This window comes from Malaclemys terrapin, chromosome 4, assembly GCF_027887155.1.
Source record: "Malaclemys terrapin pileata isolate rMalTer1 chromosome 4, rMalTer1.hap1, whole genome shotgun sequence".
Lineage (NCBI taxonomy): Eukaryota > Metazoa > Chordata > Testudines > Emydidae > Malaclemys > Malaclemys terrapin.
In genome coordinates this window covers 130,401,213-130,421,981 of record NC_071508.1, presented here as the reverse complement: position 1 = coordinate 130,421,981, position 20,769 = coordinate 130,401,213, and the positions used below count along the sequence as shown (strand labels likewise).

Below are 20,769 nucleotides of genomic sequence, written 5' to 3'. Positions count from 1 at the left end.
ATACAGTCTCTAGCCTGACTCACTCCTGCTAAAATATTTATACCTGCCTCTGGAAATTTCCACTACATGCATCCGAAGAAGTGGGTATTCACCCACGAAAGCTCACGTTCCTATACATCTGTTAGTCTATAAGGTGCCACAGGACTCTTTGCTGCTTTTACAGATCCAGACTAACATGGCTACCCCTTTGATGCTATACAGATGATATCCTTCATCCCAGAGGATCGTGATTTGATCCCTGCATAAAGTTTGTTTGTAAAGCCTTCTGGGATCTTACAAAATGAAAGGCTGTGTATGATCCTTGACTAAAAATATAAAGAACAATTCTAGCATTAGACTGCTTGTAGACACCTTCAGGGTGAGGAGTGAAGAGGACCAAGGAACTTCTGTAAGATGACTGGGAGACTAAAGTAGATGCCATAGTTGAGAATGAAATTGAATATGAAGATTTCTGGTCCAAAGTCAATCCCCAAATAAGACAAATTATGTCAGAAGAGGGGCATTGCAGGAACTTAAGAGGTTGACTTCCATGAAAAAGAAATAATCTTATCTAGAGCTGGGGTAGAAAGTCAGACAGATTGAGTGCCAAAGCATTAAATAAGGCTGGACAAAATTTGAGAGATTCAGGAAGAATTTGAAAAGACTAGGATAGCATGGGAGTGGGGTCCAAATTTGGTAGTCAAGCCAAAAATCAAAGATTGTCCATTAAGGGACTGTAGAGGAGCGGACTCACCCCACAGCGCCTCCTGCTAGTCATCTTGGGAATTAGCCCTTCCAGCATCCTGGAGCACCCTCTGCAGGCCAGTGGTCCACCTGTCCTCTGGCACCCGTGAGCCTAGTACTGAGGGGTGTACTGCCAGGGGGCAGCACCCCAGATAAAAGGGCACCCATATCCCTCCCTCTGCAGGCCAGTGGTCCACCTGTCCTCTGGCACCCCAGTGCCCTTTTATCTGGGGTACTGCCCCCTGGCACTACACCCCTCAGCATTAGGGTCTCCCCTCCCCAGGGAACCCCCACCCACTATCCCTACCTCACCTCAGAATAAGGCCACTGCCAGTCTCCAAATAGCCCCCATTCCCTGGGGCAGACTGCAGTATAGGCCACTCATCACAGGCAAGGCAGGGTTTGGACCTGCTGTCTTGGCCTAGCCCTAGACTGCCCTCTGCAACCCCCAGTACCCCTTGCATCCTACCAGGCCACAGCCTGGGGCTATCCAGGCCAGAGCTCCCCAGACTTTCCCCAGCCCTGCTCCACTACAGGTACCCTATGTCTAGCTCCTTGCGACGCCCTTCTCTCCCTGAATACAGAGAGAGAGATTCCTGGCTCCCAGCCTCTTATATAGGGCCAGCTGAGGCCTGATTGGGGCATGGCCCAGCTGTGGCTGCTTCCCCAATCAGCCCAGCTTTTAGAGCTGCAGCCCTCTGCCAGGGCTGTTTTAAGCCCTTCCCGGCAGGAGCGGGGTAGCCACCCCACTACAGGGACCTTAACTCTGTAAAACAGGCCTATTCAAAATGTGTCAAGACAGACATTCAAAATCACGCTTGAAAATCTTGACCATTATGTCTAAACAATGCTTTATCACATTTTATAAGAAGAAGATCAAGTTACAACAAAAAGACAGAGACTTTCTCACTGGATTACAAGCAATTTGAAATAAACATCCAGAAATAAAACAAATAAACAAAACTCTTTTAGGTTATTTTGCTCTGTCCAACTTTGAATACACTATGCAATTTCTAAACTTTGTCTTTCCTATTGAATTGTGAGAAACACATTCTCTTTTATTTCCTAGCATCTGTGCTAAAGTAATGACCACATTTAATGCATCATGGCTTGTAATTTAATATCAACAGATATACACAGCAGTTATATGAGAGACCTTCAGAACAAGACAAACATAAATTACAGTGTGAGGATAACACAAAATAATCTCAGTAACACAGCAACTGAAGTCAGATAAACAAGACCAGCCATCACAGTGTGATTTACAAGATGTTCATTGCTCATGGCTATAAACAATACCAGTATGTTTTGCATATTCATTAATTCTCATATTAGGATGCTGGCAATAAGTGCAAGTTTGTCATTACACGGCAGATATAAAGTAAGCAAGTGGAATAAATTACCTCAAACTCAGTACCTGACTAGAAATTACATAGCTCCAATAAATAAATTAGCGCTTGAGGGATGTTATTGTATTTTCATGAACAATTGTCTTCTGTGTTTGTGCCACATTAATTCTTCATTTCAGGCAGGTGAGAGCTGGGACGCTGAGTGAAATGCATAAACAAAAATGTCACATGTTCTAATACACATACTGATGAGCAGATAAAATGTAAGTGAATTTGAATTTATTAAATAATGACAAAATATTTATTTGGTATCAATGCTGGGATGATGTATGTGTGTGGCTCTCCTATTTTTGAAGACATCTGATTTCACCCATCCAGACTTCCCATCTCACAGTGCATTGCTACTGGTATTTTCATAATATTTAAGCATAGAGGCACACTTGGTGACAGCCAAACCTCAGCAGGCTCAGCATTCAGGTTTGGTTCCAGTAAGCACCAAGAAGCTTGGATGTTTATTGGAAACTTTAGAGCCTTGACCTCAACAAAGTGACCTCCTCCACTTACATAAGCCCTTTCCTCTCTTCCACCCAAACCCTCCTGTGATGCTGGAAGACCAGGTGCCAGCTCCCATGCCAAGGTCCCTAGGCCTCATGTGAATACTATCAAATGCATAGCTGGAAATCAGTCTGACTCACCTGTGTGTTAGTATTGCAAAAATAAGTATTAGACTTGTAACAATGTGTCTAGATTTTATGACATGCATGTAAGCTGCTGCGTGCATTCATCTCATTTATAATATCTGTAACCCATGCTATAAGGTAACACTTAACTTCTGTAACTCTAAAAACGTTTGCTATGAAACTGTAAATCCAGTCAGGAAAGAAACATCACCAAGCGTGAAATACTCTTTTCATGCTCTCTGTATGTGTATATATATCTCCTCAATATATGTTCCATTCTATGCATCCGAAGAAGTGGGCTTATGCTCAAATAAATTTGTTAGTCTCTAAAGTGCCACAAGTACTCCTGTTCTTTTTGCAGATTCAGACTAACATGGCTGCTACTCTGAAACGTGAAATACTGGTATGTGCCCATGAGGAGGGGTTATCTCCAGCCTATCAGGAGGGCCTATTGAGTCCAAATGGGCCTTTGTAAACTATCAAAGAACAAGGACTTATGAAGAGAGGGGAGTGAAGGAGCACTTATCTCATCAGCTTGCACTCTAGGGAGATGGGGATAAAAATCTCTGACCAGAAGAAATTAAGGTCTTTTTATGCTGTTTGGACTCTAAGGGGCAAACATTCCTAAACATAAGCAAAAGATCCCCAAGATTAACCTGGGTTAGTCCCAAAGGATTTATAGAGCTGTCATATTTCAGAATCTACATCACTGTTTGAAACCTAAGTCTGCAACTCATTTGCGTTTGTATGTTTACCTGTTTTAATCTTGTAAATAACTCTCATTTCTTTTTCTTAGTTAATAAATCCTCAGTTCATTTACTATAGACTTGGCTACAAGTGTTGTCTTTGGTGTGAGATCTAAGGTACACACTGGGGTAAGTGACTGGTCCTTTGGGACTAGGAGTAACCTGAATGTTTTGTGATCTTTGGTGTAAAGCAGGGATCGGCAACCTTTGGCCCGCGGCCCGCCAGGGTAAGCCCCCTGGCGGGCCAGGCCGGTTTGTTTACCTGCCGCGTCTGCAGGTTCAGCCAATCACAGCTCCCACTGGCCACGGTTCACCACTCCAGGCCAATGGGGACTATAGGAAGCAGCGGCCAGCACATCCATCAGCCCGTGCCGCTTCCCGCAGCTCCCACTGGCCTGGAGCAGTGAACTGCGGCCTGTGGGAGCTGCGATCAGCCAAACCTGCAGATGCGGCCAGTAAACAAACTGGCCTGGCTCAGCAGGGGGCTTACCCTGGCAGGCTGCGGGCCAAAGGTTGCTGATCCCTGATGAAAAGTGACCATCTGTCACAGAGTCAAGCTTGCCTGGGTGGCAAGATAGATCGCAATGCCCAAGGGGATTGTCTATGACTTCATGTTAAGGCTGTTATAGTGCCTGAGGAGTTTACACTTGTTATTTGGTTGGTGAAATCTAAATATAGATTAAACAACCAGTTTAAGGTTTGTATCCTGCTTCTTAACAGTCTGCCCTGAGGGTGGTATTCTCGTTCATGAGCCACTCCAGACAGTGTGACATTTGGCGTAGTCGGCAGGATTCACATGCCACAGGTCAATTGGATATATAGCTCATAACCCAGCACTGTTAAAAGTTTAAACGTGATATTGAGAGTTTTTAAGAGTTAAAGAATAGACACAACGAGTAGATTGCAGTCATATGATGGTCTTGAAACAAAAGTCCTTGAACAGTTAGGCAAGGAGAGGGGAATATCCTTTAAAAGGAAAGTCCCAGATCAGAAACTGAGAGCTTTGCTCAGAAGTTTTGACCAGGCATCCAAGGACCCTACTCAGCATGACACCTCCTTAACATCAAGAGACCTGCTCTCCCCACCACCTACCATGTGCTCCTTCATGGTGGAGAAGGCCTGGTGCCTTTTTCTCCTCTTTCTACCATCTTCATCCAACAATCAGCTGTGCTCTGTTCCTCACTCATCATATGGTGACATGAGGGCCCATTCCCTCTTCCTGCTTCTCTGGGGCCAAACCAATAGACATCCTGCTTCCTAAGTCCTGAGATATAGCATTTTCTCACTGTTCCATTAATACTCGACAGCTAAGAGTTGGGCCATCACTGCTCTTGTGCAACCTGGTGGTTTAGAAGTCCACAGAATACAGCACGCAATGAAGGAGGTGCACAGGCTTTTTTTGGGGAGGGGGAGTTCTCTGAAGAAGGTGGGAGAGTCAGGTACCCTTGGGGAAAGAGGAGGATGAGGATTGTTAAATCTTTCCACCTTCTGCTAAGAGAAAGGAAGATGGAGAGAGGGTCAAAGATAAAACAAACTTTCCCAAACCTTTGAAAACCATTTTATTTGAGTTTGGGTCCAAGAATGGGCAAGAGTAATGGGTTGCTCATTTTGCCAGAGCCATGAATGTAGCGTGTATGCATGATTAATTAACAACCCCATGGTCCCCTGCTCATGCATTCACATCCTACCTTATACCAGCTTCCAGTTACTGTAGGCTGGCACAGCATACTGAACAGTCTGGCACAGCATGCAGCAACAAATGAAATTGCACACAGATACGTAAATTGATAGTATATATATTTTTTATTTTTGCTATTTAAATTAGAAACAACATTTGATGAGTTTAGTGTCCATCCATTTAAATATTTACTATTAACAGAACTCTTAATTTGCTCCATTCTAATATCAGTAATGTAACAAAGAATAATTGGCAGCAAATTATTTATAAGGGATTTAACCCATGTTATACAATGCCTAAACAGATTGCGATCCCAAATATATTTTTATTCCAACCCCTCTCTCCTCCCACTCTTCCCCCTAAAATAGTGAGTTTTTGCTTTATCCTTCATGAATTAATCATGAACAGGTAAAATTCTAGATGGCAAAGTCAAAATGTGTTGGTTAGTGACTGGTCACTCAAGCCTCATGGTATTGTTTCTGCTCCTTGCTTAAATGAGCATAAGCCACATGACCTTTCAGTCTCTAAGTATTATGTAAGAAGGAATGGGACATTTTAAACTTTTTCATTTCTGAGGCACATGGATTTTCGCTGAGGCATCATTCCTAGAAAATTTAGGCAAATTTATGGGTTGAGTTCAGAGTTTTAAATTTACATTTTCTTTCAGCACAGGCACAGAAGTTAATTGTGAATACATGCAAAAGCCAGGTTGCAAAGCACCTAGTAAGAGCTTGTCTGGTTCATTTAACTGCTTCAGTGTCAGGAGGGCTTGTAACATTTTCCCCTTGCTATGTCCCATCTCTTTTAAAATATGCCCACTCCAGTGCAAAATAGGTGAGTGTAACATTTACTATCTGCTTAAAATTCACCATTCCGTTTCAAGTTAACTCTCCATGAGCAGTGTAAGTAAAATTCAATCAAATACATCTTTTTATGTTCTGGCCAAATAAATACACCTTCAGGTTTGAGTGCATACCCATTGAATGTGCTTTTGTTGTATTTGCCTAGCTCTAATCAATATCTGCTAGGGACATACAGCATCATCATTGACTTGTTCACTCAACTTCTTTCTGTTACGGTATGGTACTGTACTTCTAAGGAGTGAACAATGCTAGAAAGGATCTTAGAATTGGACCTGGTCTATATGGGTGATTTTCCCAGTTATACTGGTGTAATTAAACCACTCTAGCTGTACTCACTTAGCTCCCTTGTATGGGCACACTTATTCCAGAATAAAAGTGGCTTTTTAGGTTTTGTTAAACTGTTTCCAAAGCAACATAAACTTGTCATAGGGATGTGGCTGCCCCATAATGCTACCTGTTGGCTGAGATGTGGTGCTGCCAACACTCCCTGCCTCCATTTCCCTCCCGAAGGTGGTCTCCTTGGTTCTCCATACACTGGTCTGTCCTGGAGATGTGGCTTAGCATGCTGGACAAGTCACAACAAACTTAAAAGTCGAAACCTGAACTTTTTCTTCAGAGCCACTGTCTTCTGGGGAAGGGCAGAAATCTGTTTCTCCAGATCCTTCCTTGCCTCCTGTTCTTGAGTCAGCACCTCCTTCAAGTGGCTCCTCACTGCCTCCAACTACCTCAACTAGGTTTCAAGGCTCAGCTTCTGCACCTTATTCCTACGCCCTCAGCTATCTCCTTGCTACAGTCCTTTCCCCCCAAAATTCAAGCTCTTAGTGTGACAGACTCTTTTAATATGGCCTGTCTTCACACATGAGAAGCATTCCATCCCAAGGGACTTGCCTACTCTCCTCTTTAAGGGGAAGACCCTCTTTATGTGCCCCACTTTTCTGCACCTAAAGCAGACCAGGAGTTTCTCCCTGGCTGGAGCTGCGGTACTCCCTGACAGTGATGGTTTTGTTGGTCCTGCAAGAGTTGCAGGAGGATTGCCTGTGTCTGCCTTTGTTGTGCCACCAGCAGGCAAAGAATGTCTTCCATTACTTTCATTTTTTTCTAGAAGGGGTTCACCACATACATCTTTCCCCTCCATACACCAATCAAGGAAAGTGGATGTTACCTACCCAAAGAAAGCATCGGTACCCCTCCTCCCCATAATCCCCGCTTGATGGGAGGGGGTTTCATGATTCCACCCATTGTACCAATTTATCATAGGGATATGGTTGCTCTGTAGTACCCCCTGTGACCGAGCATAGTTCTGCCAACACTCCTTGCCTCAGTTTCCCTACCTGAGGTGGGTCTCCATGGCTCTTTACACACCAGTCTGTGCTGGAGATGCAACTTAGCACTCCAGCCTTATCACAAACATACATAACCCCTTCCCATGTACCAAGAGTCCAAACTAAAAGGTCTCCAACAAACAAAAAGGTTCCCCAGCCTTTAGAGACTTCTATTCAACTCACCCTCTTGGTCCTGTTCCCAGCCCCTTTCTGGGCTCTGTGACAAACCTAAAACCAGAAAAAGACACAGATATACTACAATAAAAGTGTCTACACGGGGAGTTATACCAGTATAGCTACAGCACTTTAAATTCATGCCCTACCTTATACCGCTAAACCTTCCTTATGTAGACAAGCCCATAGAGGGGGTTCATATCCAAAGTATAGGTTAGGATTTGGGTTTCAGATTCATAACCAAATCAAATCCAGGGCTCATATTCCGATTAGATGATACTTACATCTTCAAGAGATTTTTGGCCCAGAATGGTGGAAATCTCACATGATTTCATAAACACAAGAGAGTTCCATCATTTTTGGCCAAGAATCTCACAGGAATGGCTCTTCTGAGATTTTGGCCATGTCTAAAGTGGAGCAGGAGAACAGGACTCTTCCAGTTTTAGATTCAACCTGGACTCAAAATTGTAAGGGCTTGTTCAGATCTGGGGAAATGAATCCACACCTTTCCCTCTCAATCTAAAAGCTGAAGCAAGGTTCCATCCTTGTCCTATCTTTATCTGGATGATATTGAATTAAAAATTCAAAGCAGAGCTGAAATCAGAATAATGGAAAACTTTCCTTTAGGCCATTACCTCTTTTGTAAAGTCACTATTTAACTGGTAAAAACCCCAGAATGGATACTTATTACTTAAAGAAACAGAAGATTTCTACTTCTTACTTTTTTCTGCCAAAGGCAGAGAACAAATCATATTCTTGGTGCAATGTTACACTTCTGCATGTAGTTCTACAGGAGCTGGGCTACTTTTACACCAAGCTATCCTCAACAACCTGACATATCAACTCTTAAATGCTTGTAAATATATTCATATTTATATATGCCCCAGTGCACATGTTAATCATGCACCATACTGACCTTTTTCATGCAAGTTTATAATCCCACTCCTTGGACCGCAGGTTTGAGAGTATATAAACAGAGAACCGGATGGCCAACCAATTAACATTCTGAATAGTGAAATCTAAAGGTCAAAGCAGAATATCAAACTACCATAGTTCCTTGAATATAAAACATTAAAATTAAAGGGGACATGTTCCTGCTGAAACTGTACAGTCACCCAGGCCAAGCATATCTCTGGTGTAGCCCACTTTGAAATCAACTGGGCTCCCCATGCAGAACTGTGTCTTGTTCAACTGAATCATTTAAAAGAAGAAAATAAATACAGTGATGCAGGAAGAGAAAGGAGGAGCAACACTTACTGCAATAAAGGTGAGGGTGAGTAGGGTAAAGGGGAGGCAGGTTTGTGACCAGAGCACAGGACTGAATGTCAGGAAGACATGGATTCTAAACAGAGATAGCTCTGACACAAATGCCCTCTGAGGCTTTCGAAAAATCACTTAATCTTCCTGCTTCCATTTTATTTCCCCATCTGTGAAATCAATATATTTACCTATCTCACAGGAGTACAATAAAGATTAAACCAAATGTCTGTAAAGGGCTTTGAAGAGGAAATGTGCTGTGGAAATATTAATAGGCTTCCCAGCGACACTAGCTAAAGAGGACTATTTGGTTACAAACCCCATGATATTTTGTAATCAGCCCTTTTTTCAATTTTCTTTCCAGGTCCTGCAATTTTTAAAATGTATGTAGGTATATGTCTGTGCTTAAGTTCTGTCTTCCTAAGGCAAGTGAGTCTTACCAAAAATATTGTTTCACAGAAAGGCAAAATAATACCCTATGGTAGCCAAATTGTGGCCAAAGTATCAGCCCTGCCCTCCATAGTTCTAAAGTGAGACCCTTTCTATGTAATTGCCAGGCAAGAGTAAACCAGACCAACTAACAGCAGGTTTTTATTTCTGGTGAACTCAAAACAACAAGCAATTTCTATTCTGTTGCTAAGGAAGATATAGTAAAGGGGCAAGGAAAATGCTGGGGTTGTGTGCAGTTACTCTGTTTTTAAAAGAAATAAAATTATTCATATAAATATAGGAATTAGGTGCAATCCTCAAATTTCTGGAAAGCTACCAGTGTGGACCTCTGTGTTACAAATCATGCACTGTTCTGTGCTATTTATTATCCTTTTAGGCTCCCTACATTTAGATCCAGATTCTGAAACTCAATTGCATGGAAATCTGGAGCAATTTCACTGATTTCAGCCTGTCCCTTGATTTCTTAGCATTCAGCATAATTATTATCTAGATAAATATGGGACTGAAGGATACGAGCACTTGTAGACTTAGATTAACAACAACATATACTCTTGCAAGGAACTTTACATTTGGGAACTGCTGCAGCTAGGGCCTCAGGCCATCAAGTCATATTTCACAATTGCTCTGAACCCAAGTGCAAATTTCTCAGCGCATACATACTCATAACATAAACACAGTATATGGAAAGAGAAAACCGAGAGACAAAAGCAACAGCTGCTACTAACACTCCAAACCTAGAAAAGCCATACGCTGTAAATCAATACTTGGCTACTTTTTTTTTTTTTTTAATGAGAAGTCCATTACCACATTAAATTTTCTCCCAGACAGAATGCTCCTAACCCGACATCTTCACCTGTCTAACCCGTTGTTGATTTAAGAACTCATATAGGCACAGCTGGCAGTGGGTGGCAGCAGGAGGCTGAATTAGCAATAAATGATCAGGCTGAGTGAGATTAAAAGCAATTAAAGACAGATTTCTGAAACTCGTGCTGAGTGTCCATTTCACAATTTCAGGGTGACTTCCCTTCCGTTTTTAATGATTGAAAGGAATGCTGTAGTATAATAGTACTCAAATGAACTATTGATCACATCGGCTGTTCACCTTATCAACAGTAAAGGATAGCTTGGATCTGTTAAAATCAATTACACGAATAACCATGCTAGTAATATTACAAGAATTTCTTACCCTAAAATAGGATTACAGGATGCAAAGCACTCAGTAAATTGTTTTCTGTGGATAGAATTCTCTGTATAGCCGTTTTAACTTCAGTGTTAGACCTTTTTCTATGGATTGATGTTTTCAACATACTGGCTTGGTGTTTTTATGATTAACAGTTACCGTAGGGTGTAAGTTAAACCTGTAGTGGCGTCCAGCAGTAACTTACTATTTTAAATTTCTTATGTGACCATCTCATGGTTGCTACTTCAGGAGCTACTACTCTATACCTTAAATATCCACAGCTCAGCAGAGATTCAAACCTCTCTAATGAGTCAGCCCATTCTTAGTGAGAACTGGATATATTATTTTTTCTATTACCTGGTTTGCTCTTAAATAAAAATAGGACACCCGTGCACACATATGGCATTGCACTCTCCTGAAGTTATTTTTATGTAAATAGCATGAGAATGTAATTTTCACAGAATAGTTTAAACTGTATTTTTCAAATGCATGTAATAGTTAGCTATATATACACAGTATTGTCCTTATATAGAAGGATATATATTTTAACTGCATTGTATCTGTATATTTTTCTCTTATATTAATGTTATGATGAACTAGTGTACCTGCAGGAAAGTGATAGTTTAAACTAATTTAATTTCATATTATATAGCATATGCACAATGAATCTCATGTCAAAATAGTTTGCTTGGTTAAATTCCACAAACAGCAGTGAGAAAGGCACATTCTTGGATATGTATTTCCGTGCATTCACACACACAAAATGTATAATGCCACTTTCAAATAAACACTTCAATTGCTAGAGCTGTGTGCACAAATGCAGGGTTCTCTTGGTAGCACCTGTTGTGCCCATGATAGAAAAAAGTAGCTCACAGTTTCCATTAGCCCCACATATTATTAAGTAAGCATTACATTGATTTTCCAAAAAGCACTGGCACATTATAAGTGTGTGCACATGAAAGCTGATTAATATATTTAGTGTATTGTGGAGGGCACTTGAAAGGACCTACTATAATTATAATTTAAGAGAATGATAGAGAAGCACTGATTACACATAGTGCCTTGCTGATTCAAGTGAGGGAACGCATTCCTCACTATAGTAAGTTATACTGGGAGCTCTGAAGAGGACCTATGAGTCAGAACTAGAGCTGATCAAAATGGATGTATGAACAAAAAGAGAATTTACATGGAAAATAATTATTTTGGTCAAACTTTTCTGGAAATTTAAGGAAAACTGGAAGCAGAATAAAAGTATTTTCGATTGACATTTTTCCATTTTTTTGAAAACTGAAATTTTTGCCCCCCGTTACCAGATTTGCCTGTTACTTTGGGGTATGCTCATTTATTAGGGTTACTCTTCTGGGGGTTGGGGCTCTGTAATTCTATCAATGTACTGCTTGTGTCACTTATGTTTTCATATGGAGCTCTACCCCTCCCTTCTGCAAGTCCCCTCCCAATAGAGCTATCCTGCAGGACCTAGGTTCCCTAGGGCTGGGTTCCTCCAGCCCCAGAACCAGATGAACACACACACACACACACACACAAACACACACACACACACACACACACACACACACAGCAAGTCTGAGCGGACTGGGTCAATCAGCACTTTCAAGCTGACCCTTTATATGCCCCTGGGCTCAATAGGCTGGGCCAAACAGCACTTTCAAGCTGCAACCCTTATATGCCACATGTTCAGCATGTCCCTATCCCCACTCTCACATTACAATTGTACTGGTAGTAACCCACTTGATGAGCAAACCCCACAGTATTTTTGGGCGGTACAGCGATCTTTAGCTTAGGTAAAAGCAGGGGTGAAAGTAAGTTGGTACGGGCCGGTATGGCATACTGGTAAAAAGTAGCCGCCAGTACCGGCCCCTACCGTTGACTTTAAAGCTTTAACATCCCTGCCCCTTTTGCCCCCCCAGCCCGCCGACGCGGGGGACAAAAGGAGCAGCTACTGCCGCTGTGGCCGGAGCCCCAAGCCCTTTAAATTGCCGCTGGAACCCCGGGCAGCGCAGGCAGCCTGGCTGGGGTACGCTGACCCACAGTCCTGCCCCTTCTGCCTGAGGCCCCACCCCTTCAAGGGGGGAAAAGCTGCCCCCCCATACCGGTAAGAGAGAAATTTTACTTTCACCGCTGGGTGAAAGAAGCGTTGCTGCAGAGTAAATGGGGGAAGCAAAAACACAAGAGAGTAAAGTTCAGAGAGAGAGAAGCAACCAGCTTAACCATCAAAGTTATTTATTGAATAATAGTGATAACTACACAAGGAAAGCCTAAACCAATATAACAGTTATGTTATTAAAGGTTAATACCTGGGGTAGAAAAGAAAACAGCGAGAGAGAGAGAGAGACGGGTAAGGATCTCACCACTCCATGAAGCTTGAACTGGTCGGGGTTCCCAGGTGATGGTGGTAGCTCAGGGTCCTGAGTGCTGGAGACAGGCAGAGCCCCCAGCATGATCAGTGAGAAGAAGATGGAGTCCCAGTGGAACTGATGCAGAGTTTGGATCCATGCATCAGAACACTTACTGGAGCGTGAGTAGGGGTTTTTGTAGGGAAAAGACAATGGTTCAAGGGAGACCACTAGATTTGTTTATGAGTAAACTGTTGACTCAAGGGTTTTCTTTAGGCTAGACAATAGGAGCTGATCACTCCTAGCTATCGGTGATGTTCCTTCAGGGAGCTCACAATGCAATTAGGCTGCTTCAGTATTTTGGGATATCAATCAAGGATTTATTACTAGAATTGGTCTGATAACTGCTGAGCTGGGTGTGTGCAGGCATAGGTTCATTAACATCTGGAGCAGAGATCCCCCATGATGCAGTGCTTCCCTGGTTTTCTGGTCCCAGAGTGCAGTGCGGTTCTTGCCTTGGAATCACTGTTCTCTAGTCTGTATGCTAATGGAGCTGCCTCCCTGTCGCATCTTTGATGCAGATGAGGCTAGGGAAGTTGCCTTAATCTTGTCACCCCTGTCATGAGGGATCTAGGTGTGTCTCCCACCACCCTTCACTGCTCTCTGCAAGTCTTTTCTCTGATCGGTTTTGGTTCCAGCAGAGGGGAGGCAGGGGTCCTTTCAGGAGTCAGACAGGCTGGATACTGTGCTCTGCTTCCCCAAGAACACAGAGTTGACTGGTATCACCTCCGGCCCCACCCCCAATTTGCTTGTGAAAACTGATTTTTATTTTAGGATTGAGGTTTTTGACCCCCAAAAAATCATGAGAAATTTTGAAAAAATTATTTAAAAAGATTTCCCACTAAAAAAATTGGCATTTTTCAACCAGCTCCAGCAGGAGATCTGTCAGACTATTTATTAGAAACACTTACTATTATTTATATTACAGTAGTGCCTAAAGGACTCAACCAAAAACAGGTGCAAGGTGCTGTACATATACATAAGAAGAGGCAGCCCCTCATCCCAAAAACATGCAGTCAAAATAGACAAGACAGACAAAGGTGGGAGGGGAAACAGAGGCTCAGAGAGGTGAAATGACTTGTTCATAGTCACCTATCAGGCCAGTGGCAGAGTCAAGAATAGAACCCAGGTGTCCTGAGCCAAGAATAGATCCCAGGTGTCTGCTACCCCTCTACACTGCATGAGATCCTGGTTGTTCCATCTCCCCTTCCCTCTACATACCCCATCAGGGCAGGTGGTAGGAAAAGAAGAGAAAAAAAAACACACTTACTTCCCCTTACACACCCCTAGCCATCCCCAACAAAAGATACAACAGTATAGTGAAGTAGGGCAGTTCAGGGACCCCCACACTGAGTTCATCTCCACACTGACTGGGTTACTACTACCACAGGGCTGCAGTAACTTCTGTGGTGGATAAAATGAGTTTGGCTGAAGACTAATTGACCACCCTCTGAGCAGTTACCTAGTGCTGTTCTCTCTCACTTCTTCACGGGACCCTCCTCAGAGGACTGCACAGATCCAGCTTATGCAACAAAGGTTTGATCCTGCACAACTGAAGTCAAAGGAAACTTTGCTATGGACCCCAGAGCAGGGTGGAGCCTTAAATTGGTGGCAGAACTTGGAAATAGAACTGTGGTGTATGGAAAACTGTGTTACACTTAAAGTGATAGTTTGTAATTTTAAGGGGTTTCCTGGTCCTGCTTGCAGGCTAGGGAAGTATACAATACCCTACTGATATGCCAGCCCTTACCTCCCATCCCTCCAGTGTTTTCGGGTAAGGTGAGGGTGGAGAAAGAAGCATCCATTATAAATTATTTTAACCATACTATATTAGACAAGGCGAGAACAAAAACCATAAATGAATGAAACAGGAAACTCAGCATGGACATATGGTTGTGTTGGCCTGTGCCTGGGTTAGAAAAGATATTAATTTATCATGTTATTGCTAGTTAACAGTATGCATGTTTTATAATCACAGTACTCCATCTAACTTCTGGAACTCCATTGAACAATGAGACAAATGCATCCCAGGTGTGAAGTTGTGCCAAGGATGAATTTGGCCAAATATTACTACTGAACTTTTTGCAAAAATATGCAGAGAATTACTCTTCTAATACTATGCTAAAAGAAAAAAAATATATTTTTTCCATACCTCCTGTTTCATTTGCATAAGGTGACAAAGTGTTTCCATAGAAACAACTGGGATATGTAATTTCTAAATAATGATTTCTCCACATAGTACTGAACAATCATTTTCATATAAGAACACACAATCTCCAAAAACAATTCTCTGTCTTACATTACAGAGAAAAATTATACAATATCTTTTTGAAAACATTGCACTGTAAACTAAACTAAACTAAACAGATGTAAGGTAAGTGAAAGGTGGTGAACAGGTATTTGAATGTATTATAAGCATCCATAAAAACATAGGGTAAAACATAGTAGCAACCAAGTTAAACAAGTTATTGTCAGGTAACTCCACTGAATTCAATGGACATACTTCTCACTTAGACCAGTGCTAGAATGATCAGAATGCAGTTTTAGATCATAGACTTTTACCTGAAAAAATATTGCTACTGTGAATAACTGACCTGGGTCATGTCCCAGATTCCTTATTCAACCATTACTCAGGCAAAACTTCCACTGAAGCTAACGGTACTATTCACATGCTTAAGGGCTTTGCTGAATTGGGGCCTGAGCAAGGACTACAGCTGAGCTCATTAGAGAACTTTTCTGAACAATTCTTTTCCATTTAGCTGCAAAGTTCAGAAGCAGAGTCCAAATTCTTCTTCCAACAGTCCAGGGGCTCAGCCCTGGCATTTTGATTTGGCAGATTATAGTTGCAGGATTGGGCTCAGGCCTTTTATACTGTGACCCTTCCTTAGAAAAATGTGAAAAAACTGAAATACAACATGAGTGAAGGACCTTTCTTTCATGTGATGCACTATAGATTCAATTCATACCACACACAGGGCTGGCACACAGTCAGTGAACCACACAAATCCTCACAACAGGGCTTAAGAGGGACTTCCATGGTACCTAGGGCTCATACAGGCCCTCTGCATAGGGGTGAATGTCACCTACAAGGGACTCCAACATCTCCTGCTGCTGTTATAAGTCTATTCACTTGGAACACTTGCTGCTATAAGTCTATTCGCTTGTGTTCCTGCATAGCTGAGAACAGGACTGAGTTCTAAATATGTAATGCAAAACAATTACAAATTATCAGACCAAATTGAAACCACAGCATGTCAGCCAACAAGCTTCCTAGTTTATTTATTAATAATAACTAATGCATTAACAAGTGAAAGAAAAAAATATCAGATACCACATTATTCAGCCTTTTAAAAAGCATGGAAGTTTGAACTATTACAGATAAACTGATTAGCAATAGCCATGAGGTCCTATTTTAACTCAATCAGAATGTAGCAGATCAGTAATGGTACAGCATGCTACTCCCACTCTAATGCACCAATTTCAATCAGATTGGACTAGCTAAATCTATATTAATCATCTCTGGTATTGTAAGGAATGAACTTGGGACCCAACCAAGCTACCATTAAAGTCAATGGAAAGCTTCCCTTGGTGAGTACTAATGTCCTCTATGTGTACCGCTACCTTCTACCAAATGCATTCACTGCTAAACTGTGGCAAAGCTCAGACTGATGAAAGCTGATGGGAATTGACTTTTAACTCAAGTAGCAGAGGGCATTTGCATTGAAAGAAGAATGATCTGATTTCCTATTTTGCTGATTTCCCATTTTCTTAGTGGTCATGGTGAAAAGCAGGATGACAAACATGGAGTTCTAAGGAGTCACAGTATTGTTATTGTATTACAGAAATAAAGTCTTTGTCATAGGACATTGACCTAGGAACAATATGTCCTGCTTAGGCCTTTGTAGCAGCAGAAGACCCTTACTATGCTATTACTCCATCCTAAGTAGGACCTTCGACACAGAAGAAATGATTCACTCATTTTATTCCTAGAATAGTAGTTCCAGTTTGTGTGACAGTAATTACTGTTGAGGCATATATCGTTTATTGTGTTGGTGGCGGTGCCTTTTTCAGGCAAAAGTCTTTAATTGGGCTCTGTCACCTCTGAATGTATTTTAAGTTATAAATGTGCTTTTAAAAACTATTATTTCAATTAACAATATCAACACTTCACTGTTGATAAAATGAGTAGAAGGAGCAATGTGGAAATACTATTTGTCCCCACCCCGCTCAAATCCCCCTAAATCAATGCCAAGAGTTCTGGGTGGAGGGACAGATTTATAAAGCCTCTCTCCCATTTTGCACAGCACTTGGCTGGCACAATAAATGATGGTTCCACTTTGGCTCATGCAAATGTTTTTGGCATCATTCATGTCAGCTGACGTTCTTACTACATGTTTGTGCCTGAAGATCAGCTAGTAAAATCTCCAAAATGTCGCTAGTTACACCCACAAAATTATATGCAGAAAAAAAAAAAGTGGGGTTGAGACTGGCCTGCAAATCAGGTCCAAAAGTCAAAAAAAGTTTTCAAAATGCAGACATATCAAAGGAAAGCTCAGTGCATTAGAGAAGTGCTCTGTCTATAACTAACCAATACCTGCTTTTGTATGGCTACATTCTATGGGCCAGATTCTGCCCTCTGATGAGGTATATTTGCTATGCAAAGGGGCCTGAGAGCCCCTTTAATGAGCTAGTGGAGGATTCCCCTGCAGCTTCTAAGCCAGTGCCCTCTCCCCTAGCCCAAAGTTCCAGTGGTGTGACTAAAGCATTCTTATGATCCCTGGCTGCTGGAAATGTCCCTTTTGGCTATAGGCAGCTCATGTAGATTAGCTCCAGTTTACACTAGAGATCAACCAAAGGGACTGAAAGTCCCTAGAGCAGGGCAACACAAAGGTGGTGTAAAGCCTTTTTTGCCATTCTGCTCTGAACTTGCACGGAACCCAGCCAGATCAGTTGGTTCCAGAGGAGATGGGCCTATATTCCTTTGCAAGTGTAACGCCGACAGACCCCGGTCGTCGGTGGGCACGATAAACTGGGGACCTCTGGAGCTTAATGCATGAGCCTCTACTGCATGAGCTAAAAGCCAACTGGCTTTTAGCTAAGGCTGTAGAGCAGACTCATTTTCTCTCTCTCTCTAAGTGGTCTCAGTTCCACTAGATGGGACAGAACACCACACCCAGGTGGTGTGTGGGTTACACAAGCACAAAAGCATGGTTCACATGCTGCCCACCCTTTCTCCATCTTTTCATACTGAAAAAGGAATTCATTATCAGACAGCTTCATCATCACATGTCTGGACAGCTGGGATGTATGGTAACAGCCACCCAGCAAAATCTTATGAACAGTGTCTAACTCAGACAAAAGAAACCCCAAATCACCAAGTTTTCCCATGTAATATACAATAGCTTCTGTAATGTGATTAAATAAAATCACATTATGGCGCATGCTGAAAGAAAATTCAGTTAAGGCTGATACTACTGGCTAATTCAGGATGGCATGAAAATAAATGGGCCAATGACATGAGTTTAATCAAGGAATGGCAGTCTACATTTGAATCTTCTTGGCATCTGTCAGCTTACATCAGCATCTCATTTTCTGCACTATTCAAACATATGGGGGTTTTATTCCATTTCCCAGATATGATTCTTGTAAAGGAGAAATCTTTCAGAAAAGGTAATTGAGAAAGCATATTTACCAGACCCAGTGCATCACAGCACTGTTCCAGGCAGAGTTTCTGGAACTAGGAATGCTAGGGGTGCTAATAACAACCCAAATACATGGTTTCCACCTCCAGCACCCCCACTATAAAATTGTTTCAGCACCACTTGTTCCACAATTCTTTTAAGATAATGAACGCTGTGCCAACTTTCTGTAACACACCAGTGACTGCGTGTTAGAGGTTCCCCTCTGTGCCGATCCGCAGAAAATATAAATTGTTACAGCCCCTGTTTACAGAGCATTGGCTCTTTAGCTCAAGCTGTAGCAGCTCATGCTTTTAGCTCTGAAGGTCCCCCCACTCATTCCTCACTGTGTCAGTCAAGAGGGCAACCGTTCCATTTGCACATTGCTTTTACTGACAGACCCCTTGGGGATGGATGCCCCTTCTGCCAACACAGGGCCCTGGTAAAGCCGTGTGCTGTTTAACTGATAGAGCAGACTAGCAAACAGAAACATGTAGTCAGTGTTAGTTTCACGAGCTTTTTGCTATGAAAGCTCTGTGAAATGCATTAGACTATCACAGTGCAGCATAGCTAAGCACTGGCTCAAAAATAAAGATGAGCCAAGGAAAAATCAGTGAGGCATACTTTACACAGCACATATATTCTGTCTAGAGATTGACCCTTGTGGAGAATATCCCTTCATGGTGTGTGATTAGTAACCAGATGGAGGAGCCAAGAGTCTCTTCTTTATATGTGGCACAAAAAGAGCCAATATTTCTACAGCTAAGAGAATGAAATAAGAACACTGAGTAATTTGAGGGTATTGTCCTTTTATGTGCATTTGCTATTCAAGTCCAAATTGATATTCCAGTCAGCTCATAAGCAGCTAAATCATTCTGCAACAGGGCATCAAGTGATTCCAAATATAAACCTCAAACTTAGCTACTGGAAACTGCTTTCATTTGGACAACATTTCCCAGAAAGGGTTTATCTTAAAATGTGACTAAGAGCACGGGGTGACAAAGTTCCTGCCTCTCTTAGTAAGATAGGCTACTGGCACTATATAAATATATTACATACAAAAAAAACTATGTTAAAAACGTTAAGGTTGCAAAGCCAAGCAGTCACAAGTTTGGAAATGCCAGAATTAAGGTTGCCTGTGTAACCTTAATTTTGCTCCTTGTGGGTATACATTATTGATACAGTCTTTAATTAAATGATCGCATGATATTTTTCCCTTTCCTCACCAGCTCCTTGTCCATCTCTCCCACTGCCCCCATTCACACAGATCTGAGTTCCATCCTCCTTGCCCAACCAGTCCCAGTTTCCCTCCTCCAACTCCAAGTCACAGTTTCTCTTCCACCCCTGCAGCCCATCTCAGTAGACTCTTTGTCCCAATCTACTCCTTTTCCTGTCCCTCTGGTTCAGCTTTTGTCCCCTCTGCATTCAAATCAGATGGCTTCCTCTTCCAGGCTGCCTGAGTGCCAACAGGAGGGTCACCAAAGGCACAGGAGAGACAGGCTCCTGGTTCTATTTCTGGTACCCGGGCCAACCTTCCCTGAGCAGAACTGACAGGAAAAGTCCTTCTGATCCACTGTAGCCCTTAGCTAGAACATGTTATCATTCTATGGGGATAGTGCAGTCTGGTTAGCACTAGGAGCAGGAGCACGCTCAGTGAGGATGGAATCTTTGGAGAAATTAACTGCTAAGATCTAACAAGTCTTTACTGACCATGTGCAAATAGCGATTTTTCAAAGGCTAATAACTTGGCCAAATTCAGGAAAATTTCATGGGGATGGAAAAAAGCAAAACCCTGACAAAGTCTTCCCTACTCCCAAATTTCAAGTTCCTGTTCCAAAGCAGGGGGCACTAAATCTTCCCAAAGAAAAAGGTCTTCAGAATTTTTTTTAACATGGGCAATATAATGTGTTTTTCCCTAGCCTCATTTCTGGAAATGGCTGAACAGGTTTGGCTGAAATCCCCCCCGGCCAAAAAAAAAAATCTGCCTGAGGCAGACACATCGAAGGAGACACATTTCAGCCCAAATGGTTTAATTCTGGCGAAGTTATAAGCAACTGAAAACATAATGGGAAGTGTCCGGCTACCTGAATAATAGATGGTGCTACCAGCCCCACCTGTAATTGTAATGAAGTGAACCGAGTTAGGAGAGGGCGGCCATGTTTGACTGGCTGCTTGACACAGTTTTCTGCAGGTTTGAGTTAATGGCGCAGCATACACCGGATTACATTTTGTTGACGGAGTCCTGGTAACTAGAG

At 42.2% G+C, this 20,769-nt stretch overlaps 2 long non-coding RNA genes across 2 annotated transcripts in view; both read left to right on the top strand.

Moving 5' to 3' along the window:
* Window positions 1-20,769, top strand: part of LOC128837365 (uncharacterized) — a 165,347-nt gene that overhangs the window by 101,936 nt on the left and 42,642 nt on the right. The window lies entirely within an intron of this gene.
* The window catches only part of LOC128837366 (uncharacterized), a 36,437-nt gene that overhangs the window by 1,292 nt on the left and 14,376 nt on the right, over window positions 1-20,769 (top strand). Inside the window, exon 2 of the long non-coding RNA XR_008444930.1 lies at window positions 2,252-2,335. This is a non-coding gene — a long non-coding RNA (uncharacterized LOC128837366). The remainder of the gene's footprint in view (window positions 1-2,251; window positions 2,336-20,769) is intronic.